Source organism: Falco punctatus (genome assembly GCF_963210335.1).
Source record: "Falco punctatus genome assembly, chromosome: 7".
Taxonomy (NCBI): Eukaryota; Metazoa; Chordata; class Aves; order Falconiformes; family Falconidae; genus Falco; species Falco punctatus.
The window spans coordinates 70735164-70753407 of NC_137587.1; the positions used below are offsets into that span (position 1 = coordinate 70735164).

At 50.7% G+C, this 18244-nt stretch overlaps 1 protein-coding gene across 2 annotated transcripts in view; it reads right to left on the reverse strand.

Annotated features, from left to right (window-relative positions):
• Positions 1–18244, reverse strand: part of LINGO1 (leucine rich repeat and Ig domain containing 1) — a 176516-nt gene that overhangs the window by 106308 nt on the left and 51964 nt on the right. The window contains exon 3 of one of the 2 annotated variants that reach the window (XM_080395439.1): positions 4785–4827. The gene's annotated coding sequence lies outside the window, so the exon portion shown is untranslated. Of the gene's footprint in view, positions 1–4784; positions 7640–18244 lie in introns of those variants that run through there. The other variant, XM_080395440.1, reaches the window with a different exon arrangement.

Genomic DNA, 18244 nt, shown 5'->3' on the forward strand with positions numbered 1-18244 from the left:
GCTGTAGCCCTGACTTAAAAAAATAAGAGAATATGAATGGAATAAGGCAGCCTGGTGAAGTAAGCGTCCTCGGCGATGCTGAGCAACACTGACCACCAGGACTCATCACCCATGTCACCCAGGTTGGCAGTGGCACCCCAGGAGCCCTTTTGCCCACAGCAGTGGCTTGCTCTGAGCACACGGCTGAGCCAAGAGAGTGGTAATTCCTCCTCTGCATTGACCAAAGGCTGCATCGTACCCCAGGGCCCCCGGGGGAGTCAAAATAAGGAAGAACATCAGGTCAGGCATGTCTCCTGCTCACAGCCATGCACACAACTGCCTCTCCCAAGAGCTCAAAACCAGAGTCGCAAGCACAGCCCCAAAACCGCTCTAAAGCATTTGGACGAAGAGGGAGGAGAACCCTGCGGTCAGCGCCGCAGGCTGCAGGGTCTGAAGGCAAGGCTCAGAGATGCTCAGACTGAGCTTCCCGTCCCCTGGCTCAGCTGCCCACGACTGCTGGTGCCTGTTGGCCAGAGACCCTGTGGGGCCATCCCAGGCACATGTCAGAAGGAGATCCCGAACAGCCTTTCTCCCTCCCCAAAACGCTGTGTTTATCTCAAAGCCAGCTTACTGCTGGTGTAAGGGAGCCCATGCCCTTATGAATTAAGATTTAAAGTTCTAAAAAAAGCAATTTACTGTTTTGTCTGGGCAAGCTGCTGGGAGCACCAGCAGCTCAATTTTTATTGATAAAAGCCTCTTTTCTGTAAAAGCATGGGACCAGGTCTTCCCCTGACAGCAAAACGTGGGCAACGCAGAGCCTCAGATCACCAAGTACAACAGTTTCCCTGCATTTCTGCTGGGCCACAGTGAAAAAAACCCCACATCTGACAACATCTGCAGAGTCATCGTGAAACCCTCAGAGACCAGCGGGCAAAGCAGGTTTCCAACCTCTTCCACCAGCTCAGAATCCACTGAAGCATGCCATCAGTCACCGTATGGGGCATCTACATGGTACTTTGTTTTGCTGTCTGTTCCTTCGCATCCCAAAGCAAGCATTCGTCGTGTTGTCAGCAGCCCCCCGCAAGCTCCAGGAGAGCAGCCCCAGCAGACCTCTTCCAAGGTGCTTGCATCAACTACGGGGGGACAAAGCAATCAGGGAGCAGACAAGGAACGCGCGACTTTCCTGTCGTGGAGGGACTGCTGGGACTTGCTGGAAGGCGTCCAATTAGTTAATGAGCACTCCAGAGCTGAGCCTGGTCTGGAATCAGTAATTAATTGCCACAAGATAAGTGAGAGTGAATATACTGGAGGAACCCATGTCTCCCCTAGGGATTGACCTAGGAAAAGAGGGTCTGCCCAGCCAAACCCATACTAAAATGGAGACGAGCAGCTGGCAACGAGCAAACAAGATTATGTGGATCCCAAAAAGGCGTGCAGCACCAGGACCAAACACCACAACTGGCTCCCACCCCAAATGTCTTGTACCAGGAGCTGGCACCGACAAGCACCCCCAGCCCTGGAGCTGATCCTCCACGTCGATGCCAGCCCATCGCAGGCTGCGGGCACACTGCAGGCACACAGCTGGTGAAAGCTTTGCTCTGACAAGCAGCGCTGTAGTAATTAAGCAAACAGGACACATCAACCTGGCTGGGCGCCTCCTGCTTCCACCGTCTGCAAACACCCTGGTTTTGGAAGTCCTGGAATAATTTCTTTGCATCCATTTTCCTCATTAATCTCCTGTTCCAGGTTCCCGAGCATCCTCCAGCGCAGGAGGATGTCAGCTCCCAGGTGGCTCAGAGGAGTCAGGCTGTCACCAGCAGCATCGGCCCTCTTGGATGTGAGCAAACTCCTGCCAGGTTTGCCTGGTCGAAAATCAACGCCTGAGCTCCGGGAAGGAGAAGACCTCCTCCCGAGACATTCGGTCCCAGCCCTTGCAGGTCCCCGGCACCAGCCGCCTCTCCAGAGCATGTCCCCATGCAATGGGAACTGTGGAGCAGCTCTGCACCCTGCCCCTGTGATAAATTAGCCAGAGATTCAGGCATTTCGGCGCAGCTGCCTCATCCTCTGCCAGCATGACAATGTGATTAATTTTGGGTGCAAATGAAGCTCATTTATCAGAGGCACGTGATGGTTGCGCGGGCTGCAGGGGCGTATGGGGAGCCCCGGGGCATGGGGGAAAGCGGGAGCAGAGGCAAAAGGCAGGAGGCAGGGAGAGAGAGCGAGGAGCTGAGCCCGGGGCATCTCCCAGGAAGGCTGTTTGCCACACTGGCTCGTGATTAAGCACACTGGGGAAGAAGAGCCCCGCGTGGGAAGAGAGCTTTTATCTCTGCTAACACACACGGCCGCGTCTGGGGAGAGATGTGCAATGGGAGGGGTGTAAGAGGATCAGGGAGAAGAAGCCATGAGCCGATTACCATGCTTCAGGAGAGGCAATTCCAACACTGCTGCCACTTCTGCCCTTGCTGCCCCCTCCTCCAGGCCATTTTCCACCTTCTCCTCTTTTCTGGGGACCAGCAGATCCCATCCTGCCCATCCTCACTCTGCAGCCAGAGACACTTGCTCTTGGCTGTTGAGAGGAGCGCAGCCAGAGCTGCTCCTGCAGGAATTGCCTGGGAAGGCAGAGCTGTATGTTCACTTCCCAATGTAACACAGCCTTGACATGGAAAAATCATTTGGTCAGTTCATCCACCCATTAACTGGAGCTTCTCCATGCGCTGGAGCAGTGCCCGACGCGATGATGATGCCTGCATGACATGGCGCAGCTCTCAGGCCGAGGCAGCCCGACGTGCTGGTGCAGAGCAGCGTGCAAGCATCACACCAGCGGCTGAGCCAGCCCTTCCCTTAATTCCTACCGTGACATCGCATGTGGCACCAGCACGTGCCCCAGGCCAAGGTCCATCCCATCAGCAGCATCAGCACTACCCCTCCTCAGCTCTCCAGGGTCTATCTCCTGGCTGGCAATGCCTTGGGCTAGCAGACACCCCGCTCAGAGTGTCACCTGGCATTAGGTACGAGCTGCCAGCTTCTGACGGCACATGTCCTCCACAGGAATCGCTGCCCAAGCAACTGCACATGCACGGTGGACACGATAGCCAAGGCCGCAGGAGCTCACAGAACAGACAGGACCGGAGAGGGTGACACCCAGCAGCTCATGTCTCCCACCAGCCCACCCCTCCTGGCTGGGCAGGAAGGATCTCAGGGGTGAGCGGCACCAGGGAAGGGATCTGAGCTGCTCCCAGCTGAGGCTGCCATTGTCATGAGCAAAGCATCAACAGATCAGGAGTCCCTGCACAGTTTTGGAAGAAGGAATAGTTTCGGGGGTGAGACGATGCCATGCCAGATGCCCTCTGGTGAGATGGATGCACAGGAAGAGGACATCAGGCCAGCCCCTCAGGCACCACGATTTACAACCACCCATGCCACAGCATCAGCTAGGGAGGGGACAAGGTAGGTGACACGCAGCTGGCGCGGCAACTTGCATCCCAACACTCCCATGCAGACAACACCACAGGGAGTCACCAAACATTACAGCTGGGAAACCATGGGGATGGACTGGACCAAGGAAAACCATACATGGTCAGCAACAGCAAGAAGCCACCATCATTCCAGGCACTTGCATTGCCCCTTGCCAGTGTCCCCATCCCGGAGCAGCTCTGTCCCAGAGCAAGGTCATGCCAGCAGCACCCAAAACCCTGAGACCACCATAACACCTCTCCCTTCCATGGTTTTGGCCCCATCTAGTGAACTATTTTCTGCTAAAGAAAAGAAAAACCCTGAAGTTCAACAGGTCCACACAACCTAGGACAATGGCAACAAATCCTTGGGCACACGGCCAGTGTCAGCACCTTCGGTGGGACTCAATTATCAACCCAACAGGTAGCATCAAACAGAGAAGCTGCTTTTTTGATAAATACATATTTTTTTAGAGAAAACATGTCAAGAGGGCAAAGATGAAGACAACGGAACATGAGGTAGCCCTGCTGCGTGCAAGACAGCCCGGCTAATTTATCCCAGCACAGAAGCAGGACCCTTTCTGCTGGGTTAAGTGTATAGTCAGGAAACCCACGGGGGCTTTGGAAGTGCGAAAACGTCAAACACAGAGTGGCATAGGGACCTGAGCCTGAGAAAGGGGAAATTTTATGCTTCTACCCACTGGGTCCCCCAAGAGAAAGCAAGCAGGGTGGCCGGTGGCAGAGGAGGTGGCCTGAGAGGAGCCTGTGGCTGGAAAGGTTACAGGTGACGAAACCAGCTAGCAGCCAGCACCACAACCTCTGACTTTCACATTTCCTCCAGGTCCTAAATGCTCCTCTAAGCCTGGCTCCCCTGCGAAGCTCCCCAGGGAGGTTTTTCCTCTCCTCCCACTCATCACCCCACCTTCTTATCCTTCCAAAGGTCCCCCGAGTCCCACCCCACAGCTGTTGCAGCGGTGGTGGCAGAGCCCTCCCGGCTGTTATTGCAATCATCACACCAATTACTCAATTGAAGTTTTCAGTTCCCGTCCGTCAAAGTTTACCCAGGAAGAATCAAAGATGCCCACGCAGTTTCATTTTGCGGATTACAGAAAGGCAGCGATAAACGCATCTCAGCCAATTTTCACGTGGCGGGGAAATAATTGCGCCAGCACGCAGCCCCCCGTTCGTGCTGGGGTGAAGCACGCAGGAGCTGGCTCCTTGGCAGAGGCATGCTCAGGCTCTCACACCTGCCTGGGGGGCAGCGACGGTGCCCAGCCCCCGCTGCTGCTCCAGCACCACGCGATGCATAACTCCGACACACTCGCAGCAAGGAGGAAACGCTATTGCACTTACCAGAGCTGAAATCTTGCAAGGACCTGCTGGCGAGGCAAGAGACCTGGAAAAGAGAAAGAGATGGCTTCGGTGGGTTGGCTGGTGACAGCAGTGGGCATTTTAAGAGGGTGGCTGGGGAGTGTTGGCATTGCCCCGGTCCCACATGGGTGGGATGGGGCATGGTGCCCCACAGCAGTGCTGAGCCCAGCCCCGCGGGGCACGAAACTGCTCCACAAACTCCAACCACCCCAAGTCACAGACTTACCATGACAGTCTTGGACGAGATGTGTACACATCCTACTTAATTAGCACCAGTTAATGTCCTGGACATCACCAGAGGTGCTCAGATATGGACCCTGCTGGCTGCTCTCTCAGCCACAGCATCCAGGTGCACACATGCTGCCTCTGGAGCTGGCCAGGGCGTCCCAGCACCCAGCAGGCTCCCACAAAGCAGCCTAACGGTGCCAAAGCCCTAAAAGCAAGAAAATGAACCTTCCCTGCCTGCGTCCCTGCAGCCAGCGCATTCAGACAGGGCTGCGGCACTGCGGGCGGGAGAGCGGTCACCTCTGCCTGTGTTCTATCAGGACCGTCTGAATCCATCAGGGCTGCCTAAATTCACCTAGTCTCCCCCACCAGCCTCTCTGGGCACTCATCCGGCGCTGGCAGGGCTGCCAGCTGCCACACACCGTGGGAATTTGCCAAGGGATCAAGAAACGGATCACCACTCCCATCCCAGTATGAGCACAGGGCTGCCCCATCACCGCTCCCCTCTCCTGGTGCCTCACCAGCTCCTGCAGCACGCCATGCAAATCTATGCTAAGGAGTCACAACAACGCACCTGGGAAACCATAAATATCTGTGAAAAATCTCCCCATAAATCCAAGGGAAGGGGAATTTATGATGCTTGCTTTGGAGATTTCTCCAGGTGTTCTCTATTAAGCCATTGTGCTTGTTTGCATAAGTATTCCTCAGACAATAAAGTCTTCCCCGCCATCAGTTATCGGCTCTGCAAACAGGAGCAGTGCCAGGCATGGGGCGTGCAAACACCCAGCTGTAAAGATGAGGGACCAGCTCCTCACCTTGTATAGAAATAAAGGATATTAATTGCTTAGTGGAACTTATTTAGCACTAGCAGCTCGATGTGCTGAAGCCTTAGGCTGTAAGCTGATGCCAAGGGCGGAGAAGCTTAACAGTCTGGTGACCCAGATGGGACCCCAGACCACCACCGGGACCCCAGGCCACCCCCATCAGATCCTCTCATCTCCAGCAGGTGAGTTCACCAGGGGTCTTCGGAGCAGGAGGCATCAAAGGGTGAGTGTTAAAATGCCCTGAGCAGATTTAGTGAAAATACTGTAGTGGGTTTGAGTCCCTCTCGGTACTGGGGTGGATTCGAGTCCTGCCCACAGGAGGGTGCACACAGGAAAGGGGTGAGCTCCTCTTAGTAGCTGAAAACAATGGGAAACACACCTGGCATAGAGAAGGGGGCACCTGTACCCCAGGTACTGGAAAATAGAGAAGGGGACGTCTTTAGCTGAGGTATTGGAAAACTGGAAAAAGATTGATAGCACAGTTGGTCCGTCAAAAATGTGCACAGTTACATCGTGTCAGGAAGATTGGCCGTTCACAGCCAAGGAGGGTAAATGAACAGGCTGGTGGCCACTGCAGGGGACTTCTGACCAGCAGAACTCACCTTTTTGCAACACCATCTAAAGAACAGATTCCCAGAACAGGTGAATTACTGGTACGTTTAGGACAACCGGGCATGGGAAAGGAATCACCCAAGCTGCTGTTAGAAGGAGGAAGAGATTTTACCAAAGGTGACGCTTGTGGTAGCGGATGCTGGTACCCCAGATGACAGGCCAATGGTGTCTGTCCTGCCTTACATGCCTAACGCTCCTTCTCTGCTGCCTATTTCTGCTTGCCTGGCTGCCAGACTCTAGCCTATGGTCTCCAACACCTTACCCAACCCTGCCGCTCCACAGCGAGGAGGAACAGGCAGAGCAAACCCTCCTCCCGCTGTATCGCACGTATTTACTAACAACCCTGGAACCCCAGAGACCGCGCCTTACGAGGCAGGAAAATGCCGAGGCTGAGGGAAGATGCTGAAAGATGTGCCCAGTTATTTTCTAACATACACACAGAGTATAATCTGAGTTGGGGCGAGACTCAGGTACTTTTGAGAGAATTGTTTCGGCTGAATAAGCGAGAAAAAATAATTAACAAAGATGCAGAGTTAGCGCAACAGGCCAGGGGAAATCGAAACCCTTGGCCAACAAATGACCCAAATTGGGACTGTCATAATGCAGGGGATGGAGCCACTCACCAAACAGGACCTCTGCAACTTACTGGAGGCAATTAAGGTATGTGGTGAGCTAGGATTAAATTGGACTAAAGTGCAAGCGTGTAGAGAGAGGCTAGACAAACACCCCAGTGACTTCTGGGGACAGCTCTGACCAACCCTGTTAAAATATGGGGGAATGACCCCCCAAAACTTCCATGACGTGCTCACAATCACTGTCTTTGCAGATCAAGTGGCCCCTGACATATGGAAATATGTTAAAGAATGTATGCCAGCTTGGCAAGGGGAGACTGCAAAAAAATTTAAGTGTGACAATATTCGTATGTGATGGGCAAGAGGGGAAACAAAAGGCTGAGCAAGTGAAGAAGAGAAAGAAAGCAAAAGAACAAGAGGCTAACTCAGTGGCTGCAGCCCTAACAGGGAATTTGCAGATGAGAGACAGGAGTCGAGGAAGAGGAAGGCCAGGCATGGCGTTGGCCCAAGACCAGGGAATAGAGAGGGGAGAAGGAGCGGAAATGAAGAAAGGAAACGCTGGTATTGTGGGAATCTGGGACACGCACAACAAGAATGTCCCCTCTGTCTGGGGAAGGGCCGGGAGGGGGGGGGGGGGGAGTGACGATGGAAGAAAATTATCAATGCAAAGGAGCACCCCGTGAAAATAACGACTCGCAATGACAGGAGGAAGGAGACCTGGTAGATCCTGAGGGACTGGAAGGGTTAGAAGTCCTTACTATGTGGGAAACACAATTAGATCAAAAAGGACATACAGGCAAAGTGGAAGGCTGGGAAGTTGAATTTTTGGTCAATACAGGAACAACATTATTCCTTTTGAATTTTACTCCCAAAAGATCTAGGATCACAGACGAAATTTTAATATGTGGAGTCATGGGGCACGGAGAAAGGAATTTGAGTAAATCCCTGTTAGTAACAATAGGCAACAAGAGTATACGGGGGAGATTTGTACTAGCAGAGGATTCTCCAGCACGCTTGCTAGGGAGAGATCTCTCGCAGGCCTTAGACGTGGAATTACGCTTGCCACCTGAGGGAACAGACCTGATAATCATGGGAATGAGTGTATACTCAGAAAGCCCAAAGAATGAATCTAAAATCCCAAAGGCACTAGAATCCGTATCAACAAAGCTACGGAGTAAAGCCAGCACTGAGGCAGGATTTTCAGTGTCGGCTCAACCCATGAACATAAAAACAAAGGGAGGAACTCCACCTGCTGTGAAACACCATCCTACTCCCCAAGAGGCTAAAAAAAATATTCAAAAGCAAACAGACCAGTATTTAGCCCAAGGAATTTTAGAAGTATGTGTATGTCTATATAATACTCCTATACTTGTAAAAAAGAATAGATCGGATGAAGATGGGAACCCAGGATATTGTTTTGTACAAGATTTGTGGACAATTAACCAGCACACCGCGGCTCCTTATCTGGTGGTGCCCGAGCCCTCACCCATACCTTTAGAAACACCACATTGGGCAAAATATTTTACTGCGATTGATCAAACCGCTGTCTTCCTTCGTATCCCACCAGGCGAGGACAGCCACCTTCCGTTTGCCTTCACATGGAAAGCGCGACAATTAACTCGGACACATCTTCCACAAGGATTCACAGTGTCTCCTAGAATTTTTTCGTGAATACTGTGAAATTATTTAAGGGATATAGAATCACCAGGTGGATCAGCTCTTGTGCAGTATGTAGATGATTTGCTAATAGCAAGTAAAGACAAAACCGCCTGTGTATTAGTCACTGTGCAGCTGGGTACTGCCTTAGCAGAGAAAGGTCACTGCACAGCTCCATCCAAACTTCAGCTGTGTCAGAAAGAAGTTAAATATTTAGGTTTTATCTTAAGGGAAGGACAGTGAATAATAAACCCAGAAAGAGCAGAAGCTATAGTCACGCTTCCACGACTGCTCACAAAGAAACAGTTAAGAGGGTTCCTCGGAGCTGTGTGATTTTGCTGGCCATGGATTCCCGGGTTAAGGGAATTAATGAAACTTCTGACAGAGGCAACAAGAAATAGAGAAGTAGAGGCTATTACGTGGGGCCCGGAGAGGGAGCGAGCTTTTAAAGCAATAAAAGGAGCCTTAGCATCTGCTGCTGCTCTTGGGCTCCCAGATTATACAAAGCCCTTCAGTTTGTACATGCACAAACAAAAAGGAAAAGCCAGTGGAGTGGTAACGCAGAGATTAGGACCCCACCGGAGAGGCCAGTCGTGCACTGCTCAGGAGCGCCAGCTCACATCAAATCAGTGACAGCAGCAGCTACAGTATTAGTGAAAAGTTGCCCCCTCATTCTGGGACACCCCATAACAGTTTGTGCCCCACATGAGGTGGAAATAACTGTCAAAAGGGTATGTAACCCAAGCAGCGGTGCCACAGCGGGCACCTAGGTATGAGCTGGTCCTTTTAATGGTGGATAATACGGTTTTGAAGTTGCAATACTGGGAATCCAGCAACCCTCACCCCTTTGCCGGCTGATGGAGAACATCATCAGCACGAAGAGCTGATGCACACCTCAAGCAAACCAAGAACAGATTTAACTGATGTTCCTTTGCAGTACCCAGATCTAACTCTGATTGTAGGTGGCTCATCTTACTGCCCACGTGGACAACGATGGACCAGGTACAGTGCAGTCACACAAGGGCCAGTGATAGAAGCTGAACCACTTCCAGCAAAGATGATCATGTAAGGGACTGACACATACAGCATGTCTGGGAAAAAGGAAACCCGTCAGATGGACCTCGGTATGCTTTTGGGGTATGCCATACAACGGGAATGCTATGGGAGGAACAAGGATTTTTCATATCATCAGGGAAAATAGTGTTGAATGGAGAAGAAATACTCAGGTTGCTGGAATCGGTCCAGCTACCCAAAGAAATTGCTGTAATACATTGTCCAGATCATACCAAGGACACCACAGGAATTAGTGAAGGAAATGTCTCGACTGACACAGCGGCAAAGGCTGCGGCTCAACAGCCTCTGAGGGAACGTACGGTTACAATGCCAGTGGGGAACTGGAGCGAACAGCCAAATCTAGCTGGTACCAAAACCACGTATGAAAAGCACTGTTCATCAGAAGAAAAGAAACAATGAGAGAAGTGGGAAGAAGAACAAAATGATGATGGAAGACAGACAGTTGGAGGAAAACCAATATTACCAAAAAATATGTAATTATGGTGACAAGGTGGTTTCACAGTAAAGCTCGTGGAGGAGCAGCGGCAGCAGCCAACCAAGGGCAAAGAGTACGGGCAGTGCCAGGGGTTTATGCAGCTGCAAAAAGCATCACCGACGGCTGCCCAGCTTGTCAGAGGTTCTCAAGCATCAGGCCGAGTTCAGAGTTAGGAGGGCAACTGCGGGACTACTCTCCTTTTCAAAGACGGCACATAGATTACAGGGATATGCCATCTGCCAGCAGGTACAAGCACTCCTAGTGATAGTAAATCAGTTATCAGGCGGGGTAGAAGCCTTCCCACCAGGAAAGGCTGACACAGCAGGAGCAGTAAAGGCCTTACTGAGGGATGTCATACCCAGACATGGAGCTCCAGAGTCAATCGAGTCAGACAGGGGTGCTCATTTCACAGCAAACATAATCGACCAACTGTATAAATCATTAGGAATAGACAGAAACCTGCATACTCCCTATCACCCACGGTCTTTGGAAGAAACAGAGAGAATGAACAGAAAGTTAAAAGGGAAAATATCAAAAATATGTATACACGCTGCTTTAAAATGGCCAGAAGCACTGAACTTAGCTCTACAGGATGTATGGAACGCTCTGTGACGATCCACAGGACTAGAACCAGCAGAAATTCTCTTTCGGAGCCATTTAACTATACCAGAAATGTATATCCCAGAAAAGACCAGCCTACTGGACAGAGATGAACAGATGACCCAACATGTCACACGCATATGCAGAAAGGGTTTGAAAATAACAGAAGGCATGCTCGATGGTATCAGCCCACACCTCTGGAAATACAGGTACACGATATACAACCTGGAGATGAAGTTTTAATTAAGGTGTTCTCGGGAAAATCCAAATTAGAACCTAAGTAGGAAGGTACATATACCATTTTACAATGTTCCTTTTTTGCTGTTAAAATAAGACTGGATACACCACTTTCACATTAAACAGGTGGTCAGCCAACCAGCTGACAAATAACTGACTCCTGAAAAACTCTCCCATCAATGAAGAATGAAGTGGGACATCTCACTACTCTTGATATTATTGACTGGTGACCGCTACAGCACGGCTAAGTATAAAAATGATGGATGATGCAAATTAGTGGAAAGTAAACAAAACCAAAAGGAAGATCATTTTCCTAGATTATAGCAGAACACGGTTCCCAATTCCTAAAACACCCGATAGGAAGACTCTTGATTTCTGTTGTGAATCAGATAAGGTTTATAATTTAGCCTTAACAGAGGTAAACAGTAGGGACAGGTCTCATTGCCTCAATAATACCAGTTGTTGTTTAACGCTTAACACCGGTTGTTGCGTGACAACGGATTCTAGGTTAAGAATTAATAGGATACAGGTTAATGTATGCTGTGAAAGTGTTGACCCCGTACCAACCACAGTTTCTTTGCCCACCATGATAAGTCCTACCTCAACTCCATGAATAAGAGAAGAGGTATTCTCCCAAATATCTGGAATTGGACCATGCGCAATCCAACATGCAGGACAGCAACAAGTGGAATTTAATCCCTCATGGTCCCTTAAGCGAGTAGAACTACTGATGCAAATGAAGATCAAACCAACCTGTTCACCACTCTGGCCAGCACAGTTACACGGGTGAACCCTTACCCCTTCCAAGCAAACAAGGGATGCAACTGGACCATAGGGACAGGACTCGGAGTCCTAATAGTATAGATGCTGAAGTACTCATAAACAGACTAAGCACAACAACAAGTGATTTAAACAAATGACAACACCCATTGCAATCCTCTCTATTAGCATTGGCAACTAATCAATGGCTCTTATCTGATACATTGCCTCAGTGGGAGAAAATCAGTAAAAGAGACCACCAGCTGATTGTAAAGGCATTTGGAACAGTCCAGGGCAATCTTTCACCAGCTCTTAGCTGTATCCAAGCCTAACAGTGGATGCAGTCTACAGCAGGAGCAACTATAAGGGAAGGTGTAGAAGGCACCTTACCCACAGAGGCTGGAAAAGTAATTTGGAACAATGCAACCGAATTTGAAAGAGAATTGCAAGCCTGATGGTATTCGGTCAATTTTACTTAGGACCCCATTAACAATAAGGTCACAACCTTTTTCTCCACAGGATATGATACTGGTGTACACCATACACCCAGGGGCTGAGCTAGGATTAAATCACCATGGAACAGTTCTCTTTCCATTAGAACACAGGGTACGGGCACAACAAAGTGGAACCAAACGGCAAGCTGTTGATGTTGACGCATGTATCATATAGGAACAACAAAGATTCATTTGTAAAAGAAACACCATTAAAGCCCAAGGCATACATCTTGACACCAAGCAAAGTGTTTGTCATTTTGAAATATGTGTCAGTGAAACCCCTGCAACTGACTTAAAAATACTGGAAAAGGATGTGTTTGCATAAGGACCCTTTGTGACTTTCTATTCACAGGCAATATGTAGAGCCAACTAATCCTTCAAACATTTGTAACTTTACTAGAATTATAGGGCGTGATTTTAATTATTCAGCTCCTGTTACATCCCATCAATTGTTACAGTCTAATTGTACACGAGTTAAAGATTTGTTATCTGCTTCAATTGGAATGAATCTTACGCGGGTAAGGAAACTATTACAACACAATGACTTATATCAACTATTAAAACATATATGAACTGATGGGAAAAAAACCTCTAATTACTGTCAACCATTATGTAGATGAAATATATCATGTGTTTGAAAGATTGAAAAGAGATGCAGACCAGCACTGGTGGGAAACTCTCCTTGGGTGGTCACCTGCAGCCACAGGAATTGATAACCTCATGCTCCACACAGTGGTAATCTTACCAGCTTTGACTCTCTTAAATTTGTTACTTGCAATCATTTTGCATGTAAGATCATGGAAGTTGATCACACGTTTGGAAAGGCTTCGCCAGCTTTGCTTAACATACTAGCAGGAATAATTAATAAAAACAAGAGGAGGAGTTTAAAGAAATAAAGGATATTAATTGCTTAGCATAACTTACTTGGCATTAGTAGCTAGATGTGCTGAAGCCTTAGGCTGTAAGCTGTGAACTTTCACCTAGATGTGCTGAACTTTCACCTAGTTAAGTAAAAGGCCCCAGAGCCCATCTGAGCTAGAAGACAAGGAAGCAAGGAAAGCTGTCACACTCAGCAGCAGAACCTGCAGCCTTAGAGGTAAGAAAAGAAGCGGCACACCGAGAGGCAAGGAAGGGACCCAGCGAGGAATGGGCACACCCTAGACCCTAACATTATGGCCGGTCCCTCTGCGGAGACACCCAGTTGGAACAGTTTCTAGTACCATACCACCCAAATAAATCACCTCATTGGACTTACACCTGAGACTCTGCTATGGGATACCCGGGGTGGAGACGCTTCTTTAAAAACGTCACCACGTCCTCGGGGGGGATGCTTTAAGTCAGCCACTGCCAGCAACAGGCTGTGCTTGCTCAGGGCTGTTGTAGCACAACCAAGCTAGCAGGCTGCAACAAGGCCTTTACTATCGGTCAGATTCTACTGTCCGTGCTGTTTCTTCATACTCTTCAGGCCAGTCCCTCTGCTTCTTGCCTGTGCTGCATCCTTTTCCTTACCTCTCCTACATCCAGGGCACTCCCTCCTCCCTCTGCTTCTTCCAGACCTGACTTCACTAGCTGCTCCCCTTCCATACCCCTTAGAGCTATTTAACTACTTAGCAGGAACCAGCCACAGCTGCACCTTATCCACATCAGCCAACCCACCGCCCCTGAAGCCAGCCCACAGCTGGATATTGTTAATTAACCCAGCTTCATTCCTCTGGGCCACGGCAGGTCCCAGGGGCAGCACCAATACCCACAGCCCAGTCTGCACCCAGGGGACCGCAGTGGCCTCTTGGAGGTGAGGACAGGTTAGACCCAGTGGTTCATGTGGTGAAGGGACATCCCACAGCTCGGTCTCTGGCAGGGACCGGTGCCCAGCATCACCCTGCTTCTTCAGAAAACAGAAATAAAATACAATTGAAAATCTGCCTCGGTACTAGACCTCAGGTTTCACCCTGAGCAGCTCCTGACAGGCTGCCCAGGTTAATTGCCAGGAGAGCATGTTGTATTTCAGCTGTGACATTTCTTTGCATGTTTAATGTATCCTTATCATGACTTTCATGTACTTCTGTGTAGATGAGTAGGAGACAGGAGAAAATGAGTAATACATTTCTTTCCAGCATGAAATTCTAAGTGTTTCCTCCGCTGAGATACATTACTCTGTATATGACTCCTGTAGTCTGGCTAATACTGTTAAGTATACAGCAGATTAAGGGATTTGGAGCTGCAAAGTCCATTTCATCCATCCAGGCCTTGCAAGAAAATACAAGCAGAGAAAAGGTCTTGCAGAAGCCCCCGAACCAAGCAGGGTCTGGCCTGCAGGTGACTGTCCCACCATGTCCCCTTGCTGCTGGGGACCTCTTCCCCGGCAGCTTTTGGCTCTCCACTGGGGCTAATGCAGAGGAGGGCAACCAGACCTGCTGTGGCCAAAGCACCTGTAGCCACATCCCCAGAGCTTGCCCGTCACCAGCGGCTCCCAAATCCAGCGTGCCGCCGTCTGGGATGCTCCTGGCCCTACGCCGAGCACCACTGTCACATTCCTGGAGCACGGAGCAGTCCCTGGTGTGGCGTGCTGGGGACATGGTGGCCACAGTGAAGGACTTAAGCAGTCACAGTGCCACTGCCGAGAGCGCTCTCCAGGCACCGGGAGAGGAGCTGTTATCTCCAAGCTGGAGAGTTAATAACAGCACTGGAAAATTTCTGCTTTGGCTGAGGCGATGGCCTCTCTCTGCCCCACGGAGAGGAAAGCCACAGTGCCCGCGGGGCCAGACCATGCTGCCAGCCCCCAGCCCCACTGCACCCCAGTTCCCCAGCAGGGACTTGCCCTGGGGGCGCAGGCTGAGCCAGCAGGGGCAACACCCTGCCCTGCTGCCTAGAAGCAGGGCAGCAAAACACCATTTTGTAGCCCTCATGCCTAAGGAAGCCTCAAAAATAACCTACATATGGAGTCAGCATCCTTCCCCAGTTCACAGTGGGCACAGCCCGAGCCCGGCCATCGCTCCTGCCCAGAGGGAAAGCCACAGTGAGCTCCCTCCAGCTCCTGCAAGCCAACGTAATATGAAGCAGAGCAGATACTGGGTTGTTCTGCAAGCATAGGTGAGTGAAGCAGAGCAAGGAGATGGCTTTAAGTAGTAAAAGCTGCCCTTTTGTTACGAGCTCAGACACAGCCTTATATATCCCCAAGCAGCAGAGGAGCCATCTCCACTTTGATCTGGGTTTGATTTAAAATGGAGCATCTCCCTCAGCATCACCAGCGGGACAGCAGCAAAGTAACCTTGTTTTCCTCTGCTTTGTCCCTTTTGCCACCCGCTGTGTGCCAGAGGACCCAGGGCCACGTGCCAGAGCTGCATACCCAGCTCCCTGTGCTCCGGGGGCTTGTGGCCATGACGTGCTGGGGCAGCCCCCAGCTCTGACTGCGTTCCCCTTGCCGTGCCCACCCCCCCGACACACGCGGTGCCTGCCCTGCCTTGCCCGGTCCAGCCGTGGCAGGTGGGGATGCTCGGGGCGACGCTCCCTCCTCGCGCTGGGGTGCGGATGAGCCAGCACAGAACCAGGGAAATGAGAACCTGCCAGGGCATAATGCCAATTCACCGCCCATTAACTCCCTGCAAATCCTCCACTCCCCAGCCTTATCTTCCTCTGCCATGTCCCCTCGCTCCCCCTCCTCCCCCTCCTCCCAGGCTAATGGGCTTTTTGGACGTGGAGACGAGCTGTATAGGTACCTCAGCGGTGCTTGGGAGCCTGTAAATGGTGGTGCAGTGGTGTCTGCAGGGAGGTCTGATGGGAGACATCCCCAGCACCCATCGGACATCCTCTCGGCACCCATGGGTGATGGGGCTACCCCATGCAGCAGAGCTCATTGCCAAATGCTCACTTGCTTTTGTGGATTGAATGTCAGACTCCGAACATTAACTTTTATGGCGTAATATATCCAGCATCAACCCACATTGTCAGGAGATACCCCAAAGCTATCAACACATCTGGATGCGAATGATTGTTTAAACGCCCCGCACGGTCCTGTGCGTACGGGATAGATTTACTGTCACTTCTGGTAAAATTGGGAGGGATAAAACCCAACAGCTGAGCAGCAATATCTGCTGGGCAGGGGGGGAGCAACCACCAGTGTAGCTCAAGGGCTTTGGCTAAAAAGGGAGCTCCAGAACAAACACCAGCAAAGCTCACCATGAGGCAGCTTTGCTTACAGCTCCTGCCTGAACAGCGAATTTGACCTGTGAGCCCCCCTGACCCGCGGCAACCCTCAGAGCACTGGCTGTGTTTTGAATCAGCACTTTCTGAAATCAGCCAGATTTCAGTGGTCCTTCACTGCAGCACGGGCAGGGCAGGCAGGGCAGGCAGGGCAGGCAGCTCCTGTGCCCACGGGTGGGCAGATGAGCCACCCCAGGAGGTTCTGTGAAATTCCTCAGATGAACACTGGATGAAAGCCACCGAGAGTCACGCACCAGGTGAGCCCTCGCCGTGCATCCCGGGCTCCCCCGGCTGAGGCAGCTTGCCGCACTGCCGGCCGCGCAGGAATTTAGCGGCCATCTGCAACACAGAGGCAACAGCAACCCTGCAACGGCCCAAGGACCGCTCCTGCTCGCTCAGTGTCCCCTCATTCCTCTGGCAAGCCCCGAGTCATCTGCTCCTTACCTTGTTCCCAAAGTAGCCATGTCCATGAGCTTGCAGCACTGGCTTTTCAGAGGAGAAAGTTCCCCTCTGCAGCAAAGACCACATATTCTACATGACAAACTGAGCTCAGCCCAAACCTGTTTTCCGCCAGAAACTGTTTGCACAGGAAATTTGTGTCCAGCTCTTTCCATCAAGCAGCACAGCTTCCTACATGAGGAAGGGTTTTGGACTAGCACAGCATTCCTCAAGGCAGGAAATAAATGTCAGACCAGAGTTAGTGGCTGGAGGCTGAATCTAGACAAGCTCAGACTAAAAATAAGGCACAATTGTTGGACAATCACAAGCACTATCACAGCTGCTAAGTTAGGAGCAAAAGGAATATTCTGTCTTCAGCTATCTGAAAGGAAGAGAGGCTGTTCCTCCAAAACAGGTGCTATAAGGTTGCTCACAAGCAACATCCAAGAGTTAGAAGCATCCCCATAGGAGCCTGGGGACACCAGCACTGTGGAGCTGAGGCAGCGTGCTCAGGGATGGCACGGCCACCATGGTCTCAACCACTGCACCAGCCTCCACCAGCAGCCTTTGCTCCAGCTCAGCAGGTCGCATCCATCTCTGGCAGTGCTGAGGCTTGTGGGATGGGAGAGGAAAGCGTTGCCAAGCCCATTTAACCTGCTTACAAGAGCTTATAGCATCGTAGCATCGTCCCCAGCTTGGTAACCATAACCCCTGCAGCATCTCCCAGCCCTCCCCAAATTCCCCTTCATCGCAGCTTCCATGTTTTATCTATAAAAACCACAACAGGCAGGGTTAAAAAAAAAACCATGACAAACAATCCAAGGGAAAGAATAAAACAGCCCTTCAAACCCCAACCTACATTTGAAAGGGAGGGATGGAGGCAAGGCAAGAAAGCCAGTGTAAAGCCTCATTACCATCAGAAATCCTCTCTCCCTGCCCTTACCTCCCCGCTCATTTCCATATCACAGGGGACACAATACCTTTCTTCTCTTGAAAAATGTCCCATTTTTGCAAAGACCGGCTGTCCCCACTCCCAGCACTGGCTTTCGGAGATGGGGAACAAAAGCTGGGCGAACACCTGCCCTGGCAGGCGGTGCCGGAGTGTGAGTCTCCAGGCCCTTATCAGCCTCCTGGGAGCAGTTTTTATCATTATTATTATTAGTCTACTTTATCTATTTTTTTTCTTAGCTTCAAGATCCTTTAGTCAGTCAAATTATACTCAGAGTAGCAGAAGCGGCAGAAAATAAAGCATTATAAGGGGTTCAGGAAGTTATTT